General features: G+C 39.3%; 1 long non-coding RNA gene across 1 annotated transcript; it reads right to left on the reverse strand.

The window, feature by feature from the left end:
- Positions 1-2199: 2199 nt before the first annotated feature.
- On the reverse strand, positions 2200-15029 carry LOC128119998 (uncharacterized). Its single transcript, XR_008221743.1, has 4 exons — positions 14942-15029; positions 5521-5743; positions 3685-3880; positions 2200-2495 (listed from the first exon to the last, which is right to left on the reverse strand). It is a non-coding gene; the product is annotated as an uncharacterized LOC128119998 (long non-coding RNA).
- Positions 15030-24529: the final 9500 nt, after the last annotated feature.

Genomic DNA, 24529 nt, shown 5'->3' on the forward strand with positions numbered 1-24529 from the left:
AATGATTTCTGGGGGTTTGGAAAGTGGATCTTTGATGGTCATTCTCTTTCAAGCCTCTAGAATGAAGAAAGAACCCAAAGCACTCTTCTAGTACAGTGAGAAAAAGCCCAGAGACAAGAGGGGGAAGGGTTAGAAGCCTGTTCTGAAAAGCACACGCTATCCTATCTGATCAAGAGAAGCTGGCTGTTCTAGACTCTGGAGATCTTGGTGTTAGCAGAATTTGGATGGATTGGTCAGTTCTCGCTCACATTCAGACTGAGATGCATGGGTGAGAATAGGATTCTTAGATGAGCTTAAGACATGAAGAAGCTCTGCATTCACCTTAAAGGAGAAAACCTGTTATAATGGCTTTTATAAACATTTCTAGATATTAATAACCAGTATTTAGTACTTTAGAAAAGGTCTTCTATTTCCTCGTATACATTCAGTTGAATCTTTGACTTCCCCAAATGGAGATTTGTTGTTGTCGTCGTCGTCATCGTCGTTGGAGAAAATACAGCTGTGGAAGTGTAAAAACTAGACTGAGTTACAAGTAATGATAATCAGGAATGATAGTGCTCATCCAGGTGTTTCATTGCCATAGAAGCAAAGACATGATGAAGGAATTATACTGCCGTGGAAGTAGAGCCCAAGAGGGCTTCACCTGCCTTTAAACGATTTATTTAACATAGTCTTGAAAAGCCATTGTTTCTGGGATTTCTGCGTCTTCATTTAACATTATCCATAGTTTATCCAAGCTATCTCGAGACTGTAAAGGGGAGAGAGCGGGCCAGGGAGCAGGTTTCCTCCCTCCATGACGTCTAGGTCCCACTAGGGACATTCTAAGTGTATTTTCTGTATCTGTATCCAGTGACTCCTAAAATATTACCCATCCTAAGAAGTAACCTCTGTCATACCATTTGTTCTGTCACTCCAGGTTCATCCTGAGTGGTTGACAGTATTTGTCAAAATGTGACACTTCAGCCAGCTGTCTTTTTTCACAGCCCATGCGTGCACAGTTGCTACTAGGGTAATTAAGACGGAAACAGCAGGGGTATTGAGGATGAGTCATGACGGGTTACTAAGAGGAATGCACCGTTCAACTCTTGAAAATATCCAAGTCAGGATGTTGCCTATTTTAGAAAGAGGATGATCATTTCAGTGAGTGAAACTTAATTCACGAGAGCTCAAGAAAAAGAAACATAAACTAGACCTTGAATGACAGGAAGGCTGGGTAGCATTCAGAATTTCAGAACACTGATTTTCACTCAAAAGCCACAAAGCTGAACCAAAGTTCTCAGGGAATAACAAGATAAGATGCTAGAAAATAACAATACAGTAAAAATTTAAAGTGACATCAGGGTTGAGGAGAGCAGAATCAATTAAATGCTTGCCATACAAACGTAAGGATCTGAGTTGAGTCTCCAGTACTCATGTAAAAAGCCTGGTGTGCTGACCCACATGATCCTAGCCCGGGGGAGGCTGAGCAGGACATCCCTGGGGGACGCTAGACAACTAGCTCAGACAATCCTGAGTGACCTGTCACCATCTGAGGAACAACACGAAGTTGAGTTCTGGCCTCCACATGCAGATGTATGTGGACCCGCACAAACATGCATGGTGAGGTTAGCGTATTTTGTTTTGTCCTGATTTACTTTTGATTTTCTGTTTTCCTTTTGAGACAGCTTTCGTGTATTCCAAACTGGCCCTGAACTCACTATGTAGCTGAGAATGACCTTGAACTTCTGAATCTCCTACCTCCATCTCCTGAATATTAGTACTAAGGGCTTGTGCCACCGTGTCTCTTTTGAGATGCTGGAGATGGAATTGAGGGCTTTAGGTATGTGAGGCAAATGGTCTACCTACTGAGCTACCTCCCCGCACCACAGGATTTTTTTTTTTCTGGATTCCTAACGAATGTCTGACAAAGTAACTTCACTATCGGATTGGATTCCTAGAAAAAGAAACCGTATGGTGGAAGAAGCAGGTACCATGACTTACGATCACAGGGAAATCGTGCTTTAAATGGCTTTTGGTATTTACGGCACGAGAATGTTTTGTTTTTCCAACTTCCAGAAATATGGTCCTGTGATCGCAACAGATGTGCTATTTAGCTCTGTCTCTTTGACCTTTCACAAATCCTGTTATTCCAATCAGGTGGTGAACAGCTGTTGAAAGACGCTGCCCCTGAGAGTCTGGGGAGAAGATAAGGCTTGGACGCTGCAGCTTTTGACTTTATTCAGGGCATCATGGTTAAAGTCAGAGATTATAAACTCAGGATTTAGGATTGTACAGTAAGCACCATGCATTAATGTTGAAAAACCCAAATGTTTCTCTTTCCTAGAAGGACGAGAGGGTTGGCACAGGGTGCTCCGGGCTGTGAACACATTTGAATCTTCAGCTGCTCCCAGGCAAACAGTCTTTACAGGCAGGGACTGACACACAGATCTTCTGGCAATAATGAGACTTGTCCACAGGTCCTGTCTTTTTACGGTGTTGTCTTGGTGCTGTAAGACCTTGATACAAGGAGAAAAATTCACACAGTGGAGAGAACGCTAAGCCTGGTTTTCAGAAAAGACTGGCTCACTCCTCTCCTGAGGTTGCCTCGCTCCTGGGTGCTGCCACCCTGGAAAACACTCCAGGGCATGACTGAAAAGGAGCAGCAAGCTTGCCTTCTTCCTGGATGTTGTCACCCTGGAAGCACTCCAGTGAGTGACTGACTGAAAGATGGGGACAGGCCATCCCCTCACTGGCTGCACTTCAGTACCCTCCTCAGAGGCCAATATGTCCTCTGTACATAGGACGATGTACGTGAAGCTTGCTTGGTGGTCTCTGACAGATCAGAAAATGATACTGGAGTTTACTTCGATTTCTTTTCCTTGTTATATAATCCAATTTAAGTGCCTTTTAAAATGCATATAATACACAAGGACACAAGGCTGCACATAAAATAATGAATGAATATTCACACATGGAAAGTACATGATTTTTTTTTATCAATTGAGTCATATGCAATAAAATAAAACAGAGACCATAAAAAATGAAAATTCCAAAGACCTCATTCTGTTCAATCTCTTCTCCCTAGCCAGATGTTCCCAAAAAGGCAAGGAAGACATGTCTAGCTTCGGGAATCCTCAAAAAAAAAAAAAAGCCTTTAAAATAAACTTCGTTTAAAACAATGATCAGATCGAGGCTACCTTAGGGCAGAAGTAATGGAACTTGAGAGTGGGAGCAAACAGGAAGAGAAAGTCGTTATCCTTAGATGATATGTTTCCTCAACCGTAGTTTTTAGACAAAGGACCTTGACTGCCCCAACTTCATCATCCTCACCTGCCTGTCCACCACCACCACCACCACCCTACCCTGCACCCTCCCACCCCCCACACACCCCCATACCCCCACTTCACAGGGGGCCATGGTGAGCTTTCGATTATAATCCACTAAAGCCAAGGAACAAGACCCAGAACAATGGTACCACATGGGGGAAGATACATGGAATGAGTTGTAGAAACCAAGGATGGTTAGGAAAATGAAAGCACACTACTCAGAAGATGAGGACAGCTGGCTGGCTGCAGGGCATTGTCATCCGCTGTTTTGTTGAAAGATGCCGAACAACTGAAAACCCAGAGGCCATATCAGCAGACATGCTGCATTGGCCCCGGAGTCTTCTAACTTTCTTCCTTCCTTTTAATTGTCAACACTTACCTAAAGAGGACATATTTCTTGGCTTGGAGGTGAGCAAATGTCTCAGGAGGTGGCACGCTGAGTTTCAAAGGACACAGTTACACAAAGTTAGCCAAAGAACACAAGAAGCAGCTAGCATGATTGGCTGGGCCTGAAACGGGCTCCACTTGTTAAGGTCCTAGGATTTCCTGGTCTTAGGGATGTTTCTGTCTCCTGGCTGGGATGTGAAAACAGACACATTTAGCAGAAGTACTGTGCTGTGGGAAAGAATGTTGCCTTAATTATCTCTTTGCCTGCCATTCCCTCTGATTAGGAACTAGGGAAAGCTGTGAAGCCTCTCAACTTTTCCTTCTGACAGTATGCTTTGAGAGCCAGACACCATGACTATAGCTTGAGAGGAGATAAACCGAACATAGCGTTTTTAGAGCAGACCACAGGGAGCATTCTCTTTAGGTTTTTATGATAGGGAATGTATTATTATTTGGTCTGGCAGCCCCTATAGGTTGTAAGGTGAAAAAAATTCATCGTCTGATGTTTCCACAAAATAGTTGGTAATCTCACATTTACCTTGGGTCTTTAAAAAGTAATTTGAATCTGTGTTTCTGATTTCTGAATCCTGTGGCTTTCATGAACATTATGCTCTAACTCCAGTATCCTAGAGTCCCGTGCTGTGCAGAACACCAGCTCTGTGGAAACAAAGACCTGGTTGGCAGCAGCTGCCCATTTTTTTGGTGTAAATACTTTGGTGTAAAAACAACCAGATTGTAATTCCTGAGTACTTAATAGTCAACTCAAGAACTGGTGTAAGCTCAAACTGCTCTAAGCTCAAACTGTTCTTAATATCTTAGCATTTTGAAAAACACTAAGCTGGGTTGGAGAGGTGGATCAGTGGTTAAGAGCACTAGCTGCTCTTCCAGAGGGCCTGGGTTCAATTCCCAGTGACCACATGGTGGCTCACAACCATCTGTAATGAGTTCTTGGGCCCTCTTCTGGTGTGCAGGCACACATGCAGACTGAACACTGTACACATAATAAATAAATAAATAAATAAATAAATAAATAAATAAATAAATAAACTTTAAAAAAAAAGAAGAAGAAATGCACTAAGCCATGGCACAACCTTCTACATTCTCTTTACCATAGTTTGGAGCTGTGAATATAAGAGAACATTAACACTTACAGAAAAAGAGGCCACGGATTCAGAAGGAGCAAGGAGGAACAAGGAGGGGGAGGGGTAGCACATGTGTGGGGTTGGGGAAGGGAAGGGGATAATGATGTAATCACATTTTATTTCCATTAAATTAAAATTGAAAATAATGGAGCACTGGGGTTCACCCACATGATCTTAGGAAACAGCTTTACCTCGTGTAAATCATTGGTGTGCCATTTACAATAAGGAAATGTTAATATTCTCTACCTCTGGGCACTGTAAGAAGATTCCAATGAAACAATACAGCAAGAACATTTAGCAGAGTGTTTGAAATATTATGTATAAGAATTTAGTATTCTTTATCTTGTCATCTGCTATTGCTCCTTGACAAGAACTAGAGAAAGCTATGAAGCTCATCAGTTTTACCTTCTGATGGCCTTTTTTAAGAGTTGGAACTCTATCCGATTCTTCCCATCTGTAAGTCACATTCCAGAGTTCACAAAGTAATCATTTCTTTCAGGTGGTAAAAGAATTATTGAATTTTATAAGATATATCCTAAATATGCCACAAAAGCAAATAGAAAGGCCAAGCACAGTGGCACATGTCTGTGATCCCAAAATTTTGGACACTGAGGATCTTGAGTTTAAGGTCAAAACAGTGACATAATAAAGCCCCGCCCCCCCAAAAAAGGACAAAAAGTCTTTACCCGGCCTGTATCCTGTGTACTCTTCTGTCCTTCTTTCCTCCAGCAGCTCCAGAATTTCAAGTGTTGCATTGAGACTCCCTGATGTATTTGGAGTTGATTTTTGTGCAGGGTGAAAATGAGATCTAGTTTCCTCCTTCTCCATACAGATATCCAGTTGTCTCAGTACCATTTGTTTAATATGCTTCACTTTGTCCGGTATATTTGGGCGAAGGAGGGGAGACATCTTCGTAAAAAAAAAAGAAAAATGACTAGTTATGATGACTTATCTGTGAGTTTATTCCTTTAACAGATATTTGGTTTTGTGCCATCACACTGCTGTTTTTATTACTACTTCTCTGTAACATAACTAGAAATCAAGCATGGAGTATTTTATATGGGTAGACAACACTATTGCCATAAGTCATAAGTTTTTTTTTTTTTTTTTTCAATTCAAATCCCTGTGTCGGGTATGGGATGTCCCCTATTAGTTGTTGGCTAAAAGGCCTCACAGTCTCCCAAAACAACACAGGCTGTTGCCAGTGTCCTTGGATGGCCAGTGGAACTGGAGAGTAAGACTACTGATGAAGACAGAACACAATTTGAACAGAGGACACAGAGAAGCCCAGGTGCAAATGATCACTCCGCTGCCGAGCTTTCATAGTGCCACCGGTGATATGTAGGCTACTGACGAAGAGAAGTCACCGGTGATCACACCCAGCTGAAGACTCTGCAAACTAAGGCACCAACCAGCCTGGCGAGATGTGCCCAGGGGCACAATGGTAGCATGACTGTTACAGGGGTAATCAATTGCTTTCCTATTGAATGTGAGGCCTACTGCACAAGAGGGACTGTAGACCTCTTACTGTAGACCTGATCAAAAGCATATTTATTGTGAGAGGAAGACACAGCCCTACCAGAAAATCTAATATTGATACTTTGCTGACAGTACAGACAGTGAAACAACCTTCTAAATATTTATCCCTATATTCACAGGGTGATGCAGCTCGGTCTAAAATGCCTTTTTTGGCAGTGGGTCGTGGTCAAAACGGGGACCATCAATGGTCAAAGTGCTAACAATAAGCTACCCAAGAGTATGAGGCCTTAACTAGGCATTGGTGTCGCTCACTCTGAGTCCAAAAGAAGATGGCCAAAGCCAGGGAGGACAGCCTGGGAGGACTATGGGAGCCAGAGGATGTGGAAGAGTGAGGTGAAGCCCTGTCTTCTAGGCGTGACATGACTGGTGCAATCATAAAACCACAGCAGCTGTTAGATCCTCCACAAGGGAAGGGAAAAGGAAGGGGAGGGGAAGGAAGGACAGGGGAGGGAAGGGAAAGGGAAAAGAGAAGAGAGGGCAGGGAAGGGCAGGGAAGAGGAGGGAAGGGAAGGGAGGGAAGTAAGGGGAGGGAAGGGGAAGGGAGAGGAGGGAGGGGAAGGAGAGAAAGGAGGGGAGGACAGGGGAGGGGAGGGAAGGGAAGGAGAATGTGAGCAAGTGAGGGAAATAAATTGGGAGGAAGAATGTGGTCTGCAGAAGTAGAAGTGAAGGAATAAAAGCAAGTACCAAGGGGTGAAAATCACACTACATCGAATGCAACATGAAGTTGTCAAAAGTTAACAAATTTAAAAATATGAGCATATTTCTATGTGTTTCAATTAAATTTTAATTGCATTTAAGTTCTATTAAAATAAAAAAACATAAATTCAATTCCCAGTTGAGGGAATTCTCTCTTTGTCCTAGCTTTATGTGTTTTTTTAAAATAATTTTTGAATAGATGTTGAGTTTATATATTTATATATATAGATAGATAAATATGTGTGTGTATATATGTATGTGCATGTATTTGTAACAACAACTACAGAAAAAGATGCCATAAGCTTGAGAGATATCAAGGGGAGATTTTACATGAGAGTTTAGGGGGAATAACGTAATTATTAATTTCAAAAAATAAGAAAATATTTTAAAGACAAATACTGGCATAAATATTAACTTATGTTTTGTCATATAGTTTCTTGATAAAAGAAAACACTTTAAGACTTGAAGAGCAAGTTTCTTGGCATTGAATTTTGTCTTAATTTTTGTAACTTACTTTAGAAATACCCACTTGAGTAGGTAATAAAGTCTTAGCACCTCCTGTCAGCTTTTATTCACTGGATCCTATAGATACCTTGTCTTAATATTTTATTATAGAGACACTAGACTACTGAAGTTCAGTGGGAGCTATATTCTACTTTCATGACCTTATTGAAGTCCCCAGCTCTCTGAGCTTTACCACATTAGAGTGAATTCAGTCTATAACTTCTCTTAAACCCAATTCTTCTACCTTCTAAAATATTTAAAAGCTCCCAATTCGCCTTCAAAGCCAAAAGAAAAATGCATTTGTCTTTATTCTTGTGAGATTAGCATAAATAAATTTACGTAGGACCCTAAGGCAAATCAAATTAGAGTATTCAGACAAGTGTATAAATAATTCTGGAAATGTAAAAGGGGGAGAGCAAAATGTAGTTCTACAGGAATCTGAATCCATTCAATTTACAGTCCTTCTAAAAAAATCACATTACAGTGTGTTCTTCTCTACTCACACTTAAGAAATTAAAGCTGCATTTCTTTTAAAAGGCAAAGGATTTCATTTTAGAGATAAAAAAAGCTTAAAGAAATATTTTAGATAATAGCAAATCAAATATATACATGTGCATGTATGTATACACACAAAAAAATATATATATACATATATGTATGCAAAACTGGGATACATCCATGAGTGTGCCAGTCAAATAAAGGAAAACTCAGCCATCAGGTTAGTTAAGTTTTGTCCTAACACTCCTCTCAATGTACCATGTTTTAATCAATACCTTTGACAGTCTAATACTTTAGAAAAGGGCTACTGCTCTTAACATGTGTATCTAATGTACCCCTGCTAGTTCAGCTCAAAGACTGATGTTGCCCTGTCCTAGGCCATCTCGACGCATTGCCAATACGTTTACTGCAGCTCTTTGTTACTTCCTGAAAATCAGCACACAGATGACAAACCCTGAGCAGCACACCCAGTGTCAAGAGCCATGTGAACCATTAAAACACTTGTGCATAGCTCTTCAGTAATGCAGAAACGGAGCCCAGAAACAGATTGCAGCTTATTGCCACACATCGTATGTAAGCTGGTGAGTAATCGCTGTGACCAGGATCAAAAGACTTTTATCCTTATACATATTTTAGGCAGCAATGAATAATAAACCTGCAGCATTGCCCTTTATCTCTGATTCCTAACTCAGAGGTAAACGATACATCTTTTTTGGAGCATTTCACAGATCTGCTGATAGCAAATCTGCATTGTTCAACACGTACAATTTAAATATCAATTGCTTTTGTCTTGATTGCGCTTTGCACATGTGATCTGCCTAGAATAGAGAGCTCAAAGCCTTAGAAGAGGGTGTTTTAACAATTAAGAATTTAAAATTTTATACATGAAAAGTGCCCATAAAGCAGGGTTAAATTATTTGATAAATCTCTCAATCATATTCTTTGAATGCATAATTTCCCACATGCATTATTACAGGACTTATCTTGCAAAGTCCTAAAATAAATGGACATTGTATTATAGATTCTGTCAGACTTCAAACATCACCCAAGATTGCATCTTCATAGTTTTGATTGATGTAGCAATTCAGAGTTACTTTAAAAAAAATAAGGGCTACTATCATTTAATCCTAGGTACGCTGCAATTAGGATGTCACTAACAACTTTGCAGAAACCCAAGTGCAGTATCTGTGACATATTCCCACCCAGATTCCAGAAACTAGAGAGCAACCTTTAAAAAAAAATCATAGTATTTTCTTGATGTTCTCATTCGGTAACCAAAACCACCTAGTGATTCATGTTGTTGAAAAACACTCTGCTAAAATATGGCTCATTGCATTTTTATCCAGCAAAGTCCACAGAGGCCAAGAAAGGCTGTCCTTAAACATCCAGGCAGTTTTCCACAAGAGGGTGAGAAAACTCCACCCATGCCATAGACCTGCTCATCTAGGCCCTGGGATGTCACTGGATAGTTGAAAGATTTCACACTGAGGCCATGGCATCCACAAGCCTTTGAAGAGTGTCCAGCTGTACCTGCTGCCCCCGGAAAGCCCACATGACTGAGGTCTTCCGGTGGTTTGGCACTCTCTCCTCGGGCTTACTGGAGAGGTAGCTGTGCTGTGACTCAGTTGCGAGCCACGGCTGGGCCTTCTTCAGTCCTAGGGGAAGAATTGAGCAGGGAGAACTGAATGTTTGCTAACATAACTGCCATCTGCCACCAGTAAGTCTTATGGTGACAGAGTGCATGCTAATGCCAGATAGACTGAGAACACTCACCATCTGCTCATTGCCCTGAAATAAAATGAACTAGGTCATCTGGATTTGGAAGCCTCACTGGAATTACTGACATCTACTCCCAAACTTAGGGCTGGAAAATTTCCCCCAACTTTACACCGTTCAGGTCACTCAGAATCATTTCCTTGTAATAGAGAAAATATAAATCGATAATAATGTGTGTATTAACAATAAAGATTTTTCTAACACTTATTATATTCATAACCAGTGACATTACACATGATTATCCATCTACATCCTTGTATATGAAAAAAATAATTAAATTGAGCTGGTGATAAGACCCAATAGATAATGAAGCTTGCCCTTTGGCAATGCAAACCTGACCATCTGGATTTGACCTGGGACCCACACGAAGCCGGAAGGAGGCACAAGGACACGGACCTCCAACACCCACACATGTGCCATGGCAAGTACCTCACACAACTATAGCAATCTATATCTGTATCTATATCTATATTCATAACCATATTCGTATCTATATCTATATAGACACATATGTTTAAGTAAAAATTTAAAAATAAATGATAATTTTCAGTTCTTTATATTAGCCATGACTTGAATTATTGATCTCCTAAAGAGCACATGCCATAGCTGACTCTACTTCCAAGAGCTTGTTTAAATTACATTAATTTGAAAAGAAAAATAACTACTTTTAGGCATTGGTGGGTATCAATAACAGACCTTTAGATTACCTATCATGTACAGGCTTGGAATACAATTACTGGGGCTATCCTGAACTCCCATGAGAATTACCATTCATAAGCAGGTTTATCAATAAATCTCTATTCATAGCAATGTCTGGGAGTAGAAATTTCTTCAGCTTCTATTTCTCCAGTTTCTAATAATTTGAGCAGAATGTATTTCCAATTACTAAGAACATAATGAGCCAGTACTGTATGCTCCACAGTAAATATACCATTTTGAAAGAAGACAGAGGTTTATTGTTTCTCATTCTATTGTAATTATTTACATGACACATAAAGATTATGCATATACATAAAGGCAAAGCAAAATCCCAAATCACATGAAGTGCCTCAGAGTGAACATTCTGACTACAGTTTCAAGTCGACTTCTAGTTTCCTCTCACACTGTATCTCATACTCTCCCTGTTGCTGTGATCACATCTGTGTAATGCTTGTTTCAAAATCCCTTTATTATATTTATCTTTACTCTCTAGCTGTCCTTGAAAGCTTTGTGATAACATATATCATATACGGTTGTATTCATTGCTTTATTTTCAGTGCCTAAGCATATCAGAAAACCAGGTATGTTACTAAACATTTAGTGAATTATTTTTTAAAAAAAATATGCCATACTCATAGTCTAGTGGAATACAACTCAAAATAAAGCATAACTGAATTATTTCTTTCATTAACTTATTTATTTACTCAATGGGTGTCTGTTGAATATGTGTTATGTCAATATTGTCTTTAGATGAGTGTGGTTAAAGTATATATAATTACTGACTGTGTCTCACACTGTAGGAGATCAGTATTCAGTTATTAAGGTGGTAAAATGTATCATCAGGACTGGGGAGATATCTCAGTGGGTAATGCACTTGCTGCACAAGTATAAGGACACAGTTTGGATCCACAGAATCCACTTAAAACCTGAGCAGGTGTGGGGACCACGCAGCACTTAGGAGGCTTAGAAAATGCAGCCCTGAAGCAAGGTTGCTAACCAGAATCACCAGAGTTGGAAATCTCTGGATTTGACATGAGGCTCTGCCTCGATAAAAATTAAAGAACAAATTGTATTGTAAAATAAAATTAAATTAAATGAAAATAAATTACAGAACAACTGAGGAAAACGCACAGCACCAGCTTTTAGGCCACCCCATGCATTCTCACACATATATGCCCACACACACAGAAACAGGCGTTTGTGCATGCATGCACAATATCTACATACATATGCAAATAATACCACAATGTGCAAACATATAATTGTAAAATTCTAAAGAACAAAAGTGGCAATGTAAATTTGATCTACCCTAAAGGGCAAGGGAGCAGGAAAGTCTAAGGAAATTGGGATTTTAGATAACAGAGAGAGCTCAAGGAAGGAAATAAAATCTGCTTTCTGGAATTTTCATGAAAAGGCAGAGCCTTCAATGACCACGAGTTCTGCTTGTCTTTCCAAGGACGTTTGAAGTTAGTATGAAAACTATATTTAATACTGTGTGTCTCAAGGTATTTTGTTTTTAAATTCATGAATGTTAGATTTTCACATTTTAAACGTACCCGTCTTTTAGATTCATTGATTTTCAATGAACATATACTCCACGGAGTTTTGTTTTGGAAACCATTCAGTAGATCACAAACTACATGCTACTTGAGAAGCACCATGCATGAGTCAAAAATTCATCAGACAAAAATTAATTTCACACATTTAAGAAGATACCAGAAGAGGAGAAAATCACACAAAGCAGACTAGGAAAAGAATAAGAACAGTTGATCAAATCATGTTCTACATTTAAATTTTTCTTAAGAAAGAATATTTCTCTTTTCAAAAAAAGTTGTCATATAGGTATGACGGATGACAGAAGTGTGCCCCAAGAATGGTATAATTCTATACTTCAACTGCATTAAATATTTGTGAGAGGGGGTTAAATTAAGAACTACTTTCATCAAAGAGCTACTAATTTGTAAAATCCCTGTCATAATTTAAGAATGTAGTATTTCATAAATTATAGAGGAAAATAGGTATGATTTTTTTTGGAAGCCAGGCCCACACCCCATCAAAACCAATAAAATTGGGTAATGATCGTGAACTGAGTTTCAAAGCTGAGATTCCAAGTGCTTGGGCTATGGCAGTTATTATTTCCTGAATAAGACTTTATGCTGGATCCAGAATTCATTCTCTCTGACCTTCAGCCAAGAGAGGAAGTTGTGTGGGTGACCGAGTTTAGCGCTTGCTCCGGGGATTTCTCTCTAGCTGAAGCTAAAAGGATACTGTAATTGGTCACCTGGCCTGAACTTAGCACATTCTGTATTTAGAAGGCTTGCCCAAGATAATAATATAGTCTACCCCATGCCCCTGCAGTTGTATGAGAGAACAGTCACTGTGTTCTTGTAAGGAGGGGGCAGGTAGGGAAGATGAGCAAGATGGAGGGTGAGAGAGAGGCCTACATCTGTGTCCGTCACCTTGGGAGTCAAACACAGCTGAGTTGAAGCTCTGCTTTAAGCGCGCTGACATTTCTAATCTCCGCCAATTCTTTTCTCTTGCTTCAATTTAGAGAAGATTCCCTTTCATTTACGTATTTATCTTTACGTTTGACAAATTTTTACTTGTAGACAATATATTGTGATCATTGCCCTCTTTCAGCTTCTCCCCCTTCTGCTGATGCCTTCTTTTCAAGTAGTCCATTTCCTTTTTCGTGTTTGTGGATGTGTGTGTGTGTGTGTGTGTGTGTGTGTGTGTGTGTGTGTGTGTGTACTCAAGTTACCACAGCTGTTATTATTAAGAGTGTAACAGACTTCTATTTCCTTAGTGACAGAATGTTGTATGTATAGTAAACACTTAAATGCCTGGCAGACAGGAAGCAAAAAAAAGTTAGATTTCATTACCATTGTTATTATTATTATTATTATTACTACTTGTTTAGTGCTTGTTTACTTGTTTATGGAAGAGAGAAGAGATAAAATACTAAGTTTTGAAGGAGGCTTAGAAGATGCAGTTTCTTTTCTAAAGTACCCACCTGCGTAGAGCTTGCCTTGGCTCATTTGGCTTCTCCAGTTAAGGACGAAAGAACTGTTCCCATTGAAAATATTGAGCGTCCTGATATCCCAGTGACACCCTAGAGTGACTCCCATGGAAGGGTTGTTTCTTGACTAATAGTTGACAGGGAGGCACAGAACTTTGCCCTTTTTAATTATTTTTTGGTTTTGGTTTTGATTTTGTTTATTCTTTTTTTCCCCTTCTATTTATGTTTTAATTTATTTTGATAAGGTCCATTGTTGGAGGCAAAATTAAACTGGGCTCTTTAACTGAGTCAAGCCTTGCCGTCCAGCTTGTTGTAACACCTTTGCAAAGTGCTCTTGAAAGGATCCACCTAGAAATCACAGGAGAGATAAGTGTCCCTGAGATAACTCAAAAGAAATTAGAACAAAAAATAAAGGGAAAAAAATGAGAAAGCCAAAACAAGTCCTCCATGACCTGGCTTGAAGGCTGACTACAGTATTGTGGAGGAAGTGGGTGTCATCTAGATGAACAATTTCCGTCAAAATAAAATTTTGGCTATTGAACACTGAGTCATATACTTCTGAGAAATGGGGGAGTTTTATTATTTCCTGTGAAAGTGTCAAAATACATAAAGATATTTGCTTCTTTTCAATATCAGTGCACTGTGCTTCCGGGGAACTTTCTGAAAAGATATTTGAAAGCTAAAAACCATACTTACTTTTAAGAGGAAAAAAAAAATGTATTTTCTCTGGCAAGTGAGTAAAAGTAATGTTCTTCCAACGCACCCAAGAAGGAAGGCAAGTAAGTTTTACTTTAACAGAAAGAAAGAAATCTTAAATGTGGAAAAAAAAACAGGGCAAAAGTGTTGAATACTCTTTCCATTTAGACTTTTCCAGACAGGGTAGGACAAGAAAAAAAAAAAGTCTTGAGCTATTAACATCAAACTTCCTGGTTTCCTTTTAAGTTTTTGAAAAAAATCGATTTCATAGTAGAAGGTTTCTTTCCTGCTATCCAAAATGGCGGTCAGTCTCTACAGGGATTATTTATGAGACTTAGTGTCCCAAAGATGTTGATGCCTTCTCCAACCTCCCTTCTACTGTACCATTCATCCTACTTAGCCACTCTTCTGTACTATGGTTAGTAAGAAAAACCACTGGGCTTGCTACACTTCAGTCATGTCCACATTGAGTCATGTAGTCTCATTAGGCACACATCCTACAATCTAGGAGCTACATACTGTATGTCCGTAGATGATTATTGTAGCTATGGAAATACAAAGAAGACAATGGACTGGCTATTATTCATTTTGGGGGAAATACTAGCAGGATTGGCAGACAGAATTTAGAGAGTAACTAAGAGAAAGGATACTAGTCATCTCCAGTCGCTGTTTCAAAATACCTGAAGAGGGTGAGCGGTTTCATTGTTTCCAAGACTTCAGTTCATGGTGTGTTGATCCCACTGCTTTGTGCTTGTAGAAGTACAAAACATCATGGTAAGAACATGTCATAGAGAATGTCTGATTACCTCTAGGCCAGTGCTTCTCAACCTTCCTGATGCTGCAGCCCTATAATACAATTCCTCATGATGTTGTGGTGGCCCCCAACCATAAAATTATTTTCGTTGATACTACATAACTATAATTTGCTATTGTTATGAATCATATTGTAAATATCTGTATTTCCCAATAGTCTTAGGCAACCCCTACGAAAACATCATTCCATCAGAAGGGGTCATGACCCACAGGTTGAGAACCACTGCTCTAGGCACTAAAAAGAGAGGAAGGGTTGAGCTCTCAATATCCCCCAAAAGGTATGCCCAGACGACAAACGCTTTTAATGCTTCGTTAATGCTGTTAAGATTAAGCAGGTTTGTTATGTACAAATGAATAACAGAAGAGACACTTGAGTGTTCTTTCACTAAGTAAATGGGTTCAAACAGAAAAGCTTACTTTTCGACAGGCTTAAAGAAATGTCTATGGGAAAGATGAGAGTGGAAGAGCTGCTTTCATGATCCATTACTCTTTATGAGAAAAGAGAATAGTTACCTAGTTTAGAAGGCATTATACTATTTTGACACACTCAAGACTCCAAAGGCCATTCCAAGTGTGAAGGCTGCCGTGAACAAGAGTTCAGACCAGAGGAACAGTTCCAACTACTCGGAATGAAAAACAAATAACAGCAGCAGTATTTGACAGTTAATGAAAAAAAAAATGCAGTGGTGTCGAAGGTGCTGTTTCTTCTCTCTTCTTCCCTTACTTCTTTTATTTTCCTGGCAGTACACTTTAAGTTCCCCCAGTCCATACAGCTTTAGAGGCCACTGGAATCCAGGACTTTGGATTGACTGCTTTCCATTGCCTGCTAATCTGGGGACAACATACTCCTATTTGGGCATCACCGTCAGCATCCTAGCTCTCTTTTACGGAAGTTGCGCCACCTGGAACCAGGAACCAGCAGCGACTCTAGACTTACGAAACTCTTGTTTTGACAGCTGCATGATCTGATTGTATCATCTAAGACTTGTAAACTATCCAGTGCCGTCCGTGTTTCCCTCTCCACTGCATCACGGAGTTGACGAGAGGGGACTGACTGAGGGTATCCTGAGCTCCATCTGTCTTCATGTGCCTGTCACCGGGCTCTGCAAGATCAGGCTCTGGCAACCCTGTCATCGAGAAAGCAACCCACCTCTTCTCCCTAGCCTTTCGTCGCTTATTTCCTTTCAAGCCATAAAGCCCTTTGCCCTTTTCTGTTCTCCTACAGATTTGCTCCAGCTACTCAGAATTCAAATGGCCTCTCCCTGGACGCTTGGCACCCCGACATCTAACTGATATTGTTCCATGTCTTCTAACTGTCTTAATATATCAAACAATGACCTAATGTGTCATTTCAATTTGTCAGTTTTCTGTCATCTGATGACTTCTACATTATAAACTTCTTAATTATAAGACAAGGGTCTGATGAACTTTTCTAGAAACAGGGATCCATCACCTCACTAAAATGAAATTTTAGAACAACTATTAAGAAATAGTCCTTCTTCTTTATCCTTTCTGTCACTCACTATACTACAGGCCCCTCATACTATTTACAGTCTTCCTTTTTCTTCAGTACTTAATTTTTTCATCAATTAATTTTGAGTCCTATAATTCTTCATTTGTTTCTGAAGAGAGCATTTTTTTACACAGTTCTTTAAAGCTCATCAGCATTTCCTTATTTGTATAAAAAGAGTGCAACAGTACAAGAATAAATGAGACTCATAGAGAAGTAATGAAAGAAGACAACCAATAACACTGACTTATTTCAGGAAGGGCAGAAGAAGACGAGGGGGAAGAGGAAGAAGCAATCGCCCTTCCCAACAGACACATTCTTTCAACTCACCACCGAGAGCTGTGGCCATCAGGCTAAAGCCTACTAATCTGGGAGTCCGTTTAATTTTGCTTTATGTTTTTGCAGAGCACACTGCCATTCCCGGCTCTTGGATCTCCGCCAGCAAGTACACTGGCCTTGATTATGGGGACACGGTGGCTTTGGACAGCACTCCAGGCATGCTTGTTTGTATCTCAGGCCCGGCCTATTGGACTGCTGGCTGAACTGTGGCAGGCAAACAGGATTGTTTCCACCGGTTCTGTTTTCAGCAAAGAATTCTTTTTAATTCCCCTGTCCTGCATGTTGCCAAGATTCTTAAAATACTGTTCATGAAGATTGCTTGTTGTTGTTGTTGTTACCCGCCTCAGAGCCCAGATGTAGGAACCGAGCCAGTGCAGCTGGTGTGACTCGGCCCCATCCTCACAGATAATTCGGTGTTTGAACAGTCTCTCCCTGTTTGAGATTGTTATTATTTTGGAAAACTGTAAAGTAAATGCTTGTAGATGTGCAAGATGAGGGTGTAATAGCACTATAGGTTAAAGTTCAATTTCTTGCTCCCAAGGGGCATCATCAAGTTGGATAAATGGAAACCTATTACTGTTCCTCCCCCAAACCTGTACCCTTAACAGCAAAGATATACCTGCATGGGTAGCAGGCACATGTTTGTCTTGCTTTGTGCCATTTTCAGGAGACTTTCTGCCATGAAATATATGTATTATAACCAGCAGCAAAAATTAAAAATCATGAGAGTTTGGGAAGAAAAAAAAATACTCATTCAGAAATTCCCACACAATACCCAGTTGTACTCAGGGCAATGACAGCATTTTACATTAGACTTTCCTTCTGCTAAATGCTGGCATCACGTTTACTACTTACAAAGTAATTGCGTTTTATAGCTGACTCCACATTAGACTGATACCGAGTGAACATAATATTAATCTCTGTGACCTACTTTCCAATCTGTATTCTTCTGTGCAATATGGTGATGATAATAACAGCAACTACTGTTGAATGGCTTAGTGAATTGTGCTGTGTGTGTTACATGGATTAACTCATTTAATTCTCTCAACAAATGTATGAGGAAGCCACAATTACTATGCCTCCTTTACCAATAAGGAATCTGCAACCTAAAGAGTTTAAATGATTTATCCAGTGACTCAAAGCTAGTAAATGGCAGAGCTGGGATTTGAGCCTCTAATCTCAGAGCCTGGATCCTAATCACCACACTGACTTGCAGTTTTGAAGGGAGGCATGGAGGGGGAGGCTGCTGCTGTATAACAAGGAAGTGCACATGCTGGTGGTTATGCACCCAGAAATGTGTTTTGCTTTTGGAAGTTGCCCACCAAGCAAGCCACAGTGCAAAGATCAATACCTGACTAAGTGCTGAGAATTTCTTTTCTCCTCAAGGAACAATGCCAACTTGCTTTGCAGTTTCTAAGCAAATATGTCTATCAAATCTGATAAATGAATAAAAGAACATGATATTAGTGGCAGGTAATTATTTGATACATATCCCTTCCTTGACTTTCATATGCTTTATCAAAAATCGTGAGTGCTTTAAGCTCAAGGACCAAGCAATGTGGAAAACTCTAGTCTCAGGATAAATTGCAGAACCCTTCTCAACTGGGGACATTTTGTCACTGTTCAGATATACACCTCTTCATGCTACCAACTATTGCACCAGTGCAAGACATTAACCAACCTTTGCAATAAATCACCAACACTGCCTTACAATTGCTGCGTTCCCCCCCCCCCACAAACATGGCACCTTCTTTCCTCAGCTTTAACAGCAGCATCAAATGTAAAACAAATTCAAATATCTTTTATGACTTGTAATGGAAATGCCTACAACAGGCTGTGTTTTTCAGTGCTTGCCCTACAGTGCGTGGTTCTATTTGGTAGCTTTTGGAGGCTTTGGTGAGTACAGCCTAGCTAACGGAAGTAGGCTTGGTCTATGATTCCAGCTGCTCATCTGCTTGCTGCTGGCTTGTGATGCAAGGAGCCACCACCACAGACTGGATGCTGTCATGCTTTCTGCCCCATGGTAAAGCATATCCTCCTCAAGACATCTATCCCCTTTTAACTGTTCTACCAGCTATGTAAGCCACCAGGGCACACACACACACACACACACACACACACACACACACACTACAGTTTTCTATCTCATTCATTTTTAAAGTGACTTACTAATTTGCCTTCATGATCTCTGAATTCTAGTAACGTAATATATATCCATACAAGTAAAGTTCTTTGCAAAACTTCAAGTGTTATCAGGCTTTTAGAAATCAACCATTCCTTTTCATGTTACCTGAAAGGCTTGAACCCAGCCCAACTTATCAAACCACTCGGAAGGGTGAGAAGAAAGTCCTATGAAGATAACGAACAATGCAAAGCAGCTTTTATAGGGAGAAACAATTAAATCCCCGGGTCCTAAAAGTCTTATATTAGTAAGTTTCTCCATTCAGTGAAATGACCAAAGCTCCGTCCAGAGACAAGCTGCCTTTAACCTATGACTGTGACCTCTGAAAATAAATATAATGGGGGAAAAAAACAAAGAAAGGAAACAGGAAAAATCAGAAATTTCAGAAAGAAAAAACCCACAAAGCTCACTTCCAAATATGTAATCTTTTCCAATATAGACTGTTTTGCACACTACGTTGTTATTGCAAAAGTCATTAAAGTTATGGCTTGTCCTGGAACTCCAAGTCACACAATAAACACACTGGAACTGGAAATAATGATATAACATTATGAAATCATCATCATATGACAGTGAAACATTAGCGAACACATCATGAAATAATCACAGTTTGCAACCAAAGCTTTCTCCGTATGCAAAGGAGTTGGGAACACTTGGCTCTGAGAGCAGCCCTAGTTTTTTCAAGGAGAGCTTGCAAAAACAACTGGATTCATCAGTGGGGAGGGGGTCAGAACAGTCATCTAAATGCATGTAGAGTGTCTTCAGAAGACGGTTGGAGCCCCCCCACGTGTTGGCTTGCCATCGATAACTTTGTACTGATCAGATATGAGATATAAAAGGAAAAGCTTCCTTCGTGCTTGTAGAAAGTAAGTATGTTGCAGCAGGCAAAGCATTCGAATATGGTGTGTCCGCATATGGATGCTTCAGAGACTGACTCTGATGGCCTCTCTTTGCTGGGAGGGCTGTTGAACTTTACGATTACGTGCCACACACACACTACAGTTTTCTATCTCATTCATTTTTAAAGTGACTTACTAATTTGCCTTCATGATCTCTGAATTCTAGTAACATAATATATCCATACAAGTAAAGTTCTTTGCAAAACTTCAAATGTTATCAGGCTTTTAGAAATCAACCATTCCTTTTCAGACCTCCTCTCCTTTCCAGTCAACTTGAATCTGCATGAGAGCCAGAGCAGAGAGCTATTGTGAAAACTTAAGGACAAAAATATAAATGTACTTTTCTGAGGGACCACACCTGGTGTATAATAAGCAGAGGACGCTGGTAAGCCTTTTTAAAGTGTCAAAAAGAAAGCACTGTTTGAAGCATTTATCTTCAAATCTATGTGCTTTCATACATGAATATTGATGTCTGATGGAACTCTCAATAAACTAAAATCAATGCTTTATTCAGTCATCATAAGAGAAGCTTCCTTTAGCAGTAGATGGCAACAGATAGAGACCCACAGCCAGATATTGTGGAGAGAGAATCTAAATCAGAAATCTCCATCAAATACCTCCCCTCAGAGCTCAGGGAGCCCCACAGAAGAGGAGGCAGAAAGAGTGTAAAAACCAGAGGGGATGGAGGACACCAGGAGAACAAGGCCCTCTGAATCAACTAAGCAAGGAGCAGATGAGCTCCCAGAGACTGAAGCAGCATGCACAGGGCCTGACGGGTCTGCACCAGGTCCTATGCATATATAATACAGCTTTCAGCTTAGTATTTTTATAGGATTCCCGAGTGTCTGAACGAGTGAGTCTCTGTCTCTTGTGCCTGCCCTTGGGGCTCTTTTCCTTCTGTTGGGTTGCCTGATCTAGTCTCACTGTGATTTTTTTTTTTTGCTTTGTCGTATTATTTTTTTTAGTTTGCCAGGTTTTATTACTATCTCTTGAGGCCTGTTCTTTTCTAAGCAGAGACAGAAAGGGAGTGGATCTGGAGGGAGAAACTGGGAACAATACAGGGAGGGGAAAGTATAACTGGGATGTATTGTGTGAGAAAAGAATCTATTTTCGAAAAAAGGGGAAAAATCAAAAAAAAAAGAAAGGAAGGAAGGAAGAAGGGAAGGAAGGGAGGGAGGGAGGAAAAAGGAAGGAAGAAAGGAAGGAATGGAGGAAGGACAGAAGGAAGGAAGGAAGGAAGGAAGGAAAGAAGGAAGGAAGGAAGGAAGGAAGGAAGGGAAGGGACCATTTAATATGCTTAAAATACATTATATACTTGTTTGGAAATGTCCTTATGAAATCCAGTACCATGTACATTAAATATACACCAATACATTTTTTTTATGAAGTCTCATTTTTTTGACACTGGCTTTTTCAACCTGAAATGACTTATTTGACCATTATCTAGCAGCTCCAACAGATAGTCATTTGACAAACATCTATTCAGTTGCTAGGTGGCAGTCACCAGGTAAGGCACAAAAAAAGTAAAAAGGAGAATCGCTTGTCCTCAAGATGGTTCTGCCCGTGAGAGAGGCTCACATGTGGAACTATACCAAACACAATGTCAAACTAAGACCTGCAAGTCTGCAATGACCTGAAGAAAATATATGGGACACACTTCAATGTATCAATATGTTAAAAAAAAAAAAAAACTTTGACATATGACCCTGAAAGCCCAGGAAACAAACAAAAGACAAATAGGGTTGTATCAATGAAAAAGCTCCTTTACAGACAAAGGAACGGTAAACAGCGTGAGATCTCAGAAAGGAGACATTTGCCAGCTATTCATTCGACGAAGAACTGAGGGGCAGGTGGCACAGAGAATTCCAGGAACTTAATAACAAAAATCGAGAGATGCAATTAAAAAGTGGGTACATAATCTGAATAAAAACCTTTCCAAAGAAGAAATATGAATTACCAACAAATACAGTGGAGCTGGATCAACATCATGAACTGTCACAGAAGTGCAAACTGAAGTCAGGATGATACATCATCTCACTCCAATTATAGTAACTGTCACTAAACTAATAATAGCAAAGGCTGTTAAGAATGTGGAAAAAATGCATTGTTGGTGAGAATTTAAATTAGTACAAACAGCCATTGTGGAAAACAGTCTAGTAGCTCCTTACAAAATTCAAGATTAGGACAGGCACGATGATACCACACCTATAAATCCTAGCACTTGGTAGAAAGCATATTCATACCAAGACTATGTTCCAAAATAAATAACTGAATAAGATATGACAGTTTTACCTATCCTGTTTCCGGGAACTCAGCATTCTAATGAGCTGCCTGCATGTTCACATTTACGGTAGCAGTATTCTTGAAAGCTACAGTATAAAATCGATCTTGGTACTTATTGACACATGAATGAATAAACACAATTAAATAAAATGCACTATTCACACAGCCAAGAATTCAACCATAAAATAAAATCCTGTTATTTGAAGCAATGTGGTTGAAACTAGAGGACCTCATGTTTAGCAAAATAAGTCAGCACAGAAATTGAGAACAGTATTTCTGCCTCCATATGAAAAGGACTAAAGAAAGCTGATCAAACTGTAGAGCAGTCTTTACAAAAGGTTGAGGTGAGGTGGGGGGGAGAATAAATTGTATTCGATCTGTGCATACCATGTGAATATATAGAATATACCACTGGATTCCATTAAGGTGTGCCATAAGTAGAGATGAATCAAAAATGGAACAAATATAATTTGATGTTAGAGATATTGTTCACCAAAACTTTAGAAATATTAGTAAAATAAGCCACAATTGCTTATCATATGATTGTTAAAGTTAATTATTCAAGGGTGATCTTCTTTTATCCTCTGAGTCTCTACAAAATTAACTTTAATAATATTTATCTTAAGGGAATCATTAATTCTCTGTCAACTGCTCTTTTTTAGAATCTGCCATTTGTTTTTTATTTTAATGTTTTATGTTTAAAGATTTACTGTTTAAAAAGTAATGTTTTCATCAATTCTTTGAGAATTTTGTACAATGTATTTTGATCATATTCACCCTTCTCCCTGACTCTGCCCAGATCTTCTTCCCACTTCCTTCTCTCCAAACTCCATGACTCTCTCCCTCTCATTCTGAGTCCAGTTTGTGTTGGTCAACTGCTCCCAGGCATGAAGCCTGCAATTCTTGAGAACTTCACACATGGGTACTGTATTTAAAACATTTCTACCTTCCCTCTCAAATTAATCACAAACACACACACACACACACACACACACACACACACACACACACACACACACACACACTCACACCCCACACTGTGGAGGAGGACATACCCACATCCATTAAATGCGGCTCACATTCACATTTGCATATGTTTAGACAACTCCTGGGACTGGATTACCTATGGGGTCCCTTGACCCTGGGGAAAATCCATTCTTTCTCCCTCAGCAGCCATGAACTAAATATAGTTTTTCTGCTAGGGGCAGGGCCTTGTGAGGCTTCCCCCATCCACTTTGGCACATGGCCTGGCATAATCATTGTTCAGGTTTTGCTCAGGATGCTACATTGTTTCATCAAAAGCTTTTGTAAATAACCTTTTTGTGTTCATGTGTATCCTTGGCTCTTAAATACTAGTATTGCTGCCACAGACACAAAACGTTAGAACAGTTTAAAATATTATTTCTATTGTTTATATATTCCTTATCTGGAGGTACAAACAATGAGGAATACAGAAACATTAACATGATTTATGGGAAATATAGAAGCATGGGAAAGGCATATCCATGAATGTCACAAACTAATAAATATACACTTCATCTCCTCAGCTATATGCTGGGAATCAAAGAGATTTACAGCACCTAGAAATAGTACACTCATGAATAAAATTTATATTTGGAAAATGAATACATAGTACAATTCTCTTCTGTAATTCAAATCATATTATAATTTCTCTATTGAGATAAGTCACTGGAAATTAAGGATGCAATATGTTTTAGCCACAGTCTTATGTTCATTGCTATAAATCATTATTCCAGTCAAAATATTCCAAGTATCTCATGATCTTCTATCCCCTATCTTTTCAGTATATTGAGAGTTACCTTATTTCAGTTTAATTTTTTATTTTTTCTTAGTTTCCTTTATCTCTCTTTCTGTTTCTCTCTGTCTGTCTGTCTCTGTCTCTCTGTCTCTCCACACACACACACACACACACACACACACACACACATATATATATACATACATATATATAAAATATATATTTTTTTTTCTTTTGATCTCCGTGAAATTAATATTCACTTTAGAAAAAGAAAATGGGGACATAAATAATTCCTGCATGTTTTTCATGTTTTAGAATATGTAAAAAATCACTTTTGGTTAATATTAATATTTATTTGCTGACCTTATCCAACAGTGCTTCTTCTAAAGTCTGGTGTTTTCTTCCTACAAAGGGATTTTGTGGGTGTTTTTTTTTTTCTTATTGTCACTCTATCTCTGGGAAAGTTTACACCACGCTGAGGTA

The sequence above is a fragment of the Peromyscus californicus genome, unplaced genomic scaffold (assembly GCF_007827085.1).
Source record: "Peromyscus californicus insignis strain IS unplaced genomic scaffold, ASM782708v3 Scaffold_24__1_contigs__length_46423439, whole genome shotgun sequence".
Lineage (NCBI taxonomy): Eukaryota > Metazoa > Chordata > Mammalia > Rodentia > Cricetidae > Peromyscus > Peromyscus californicus.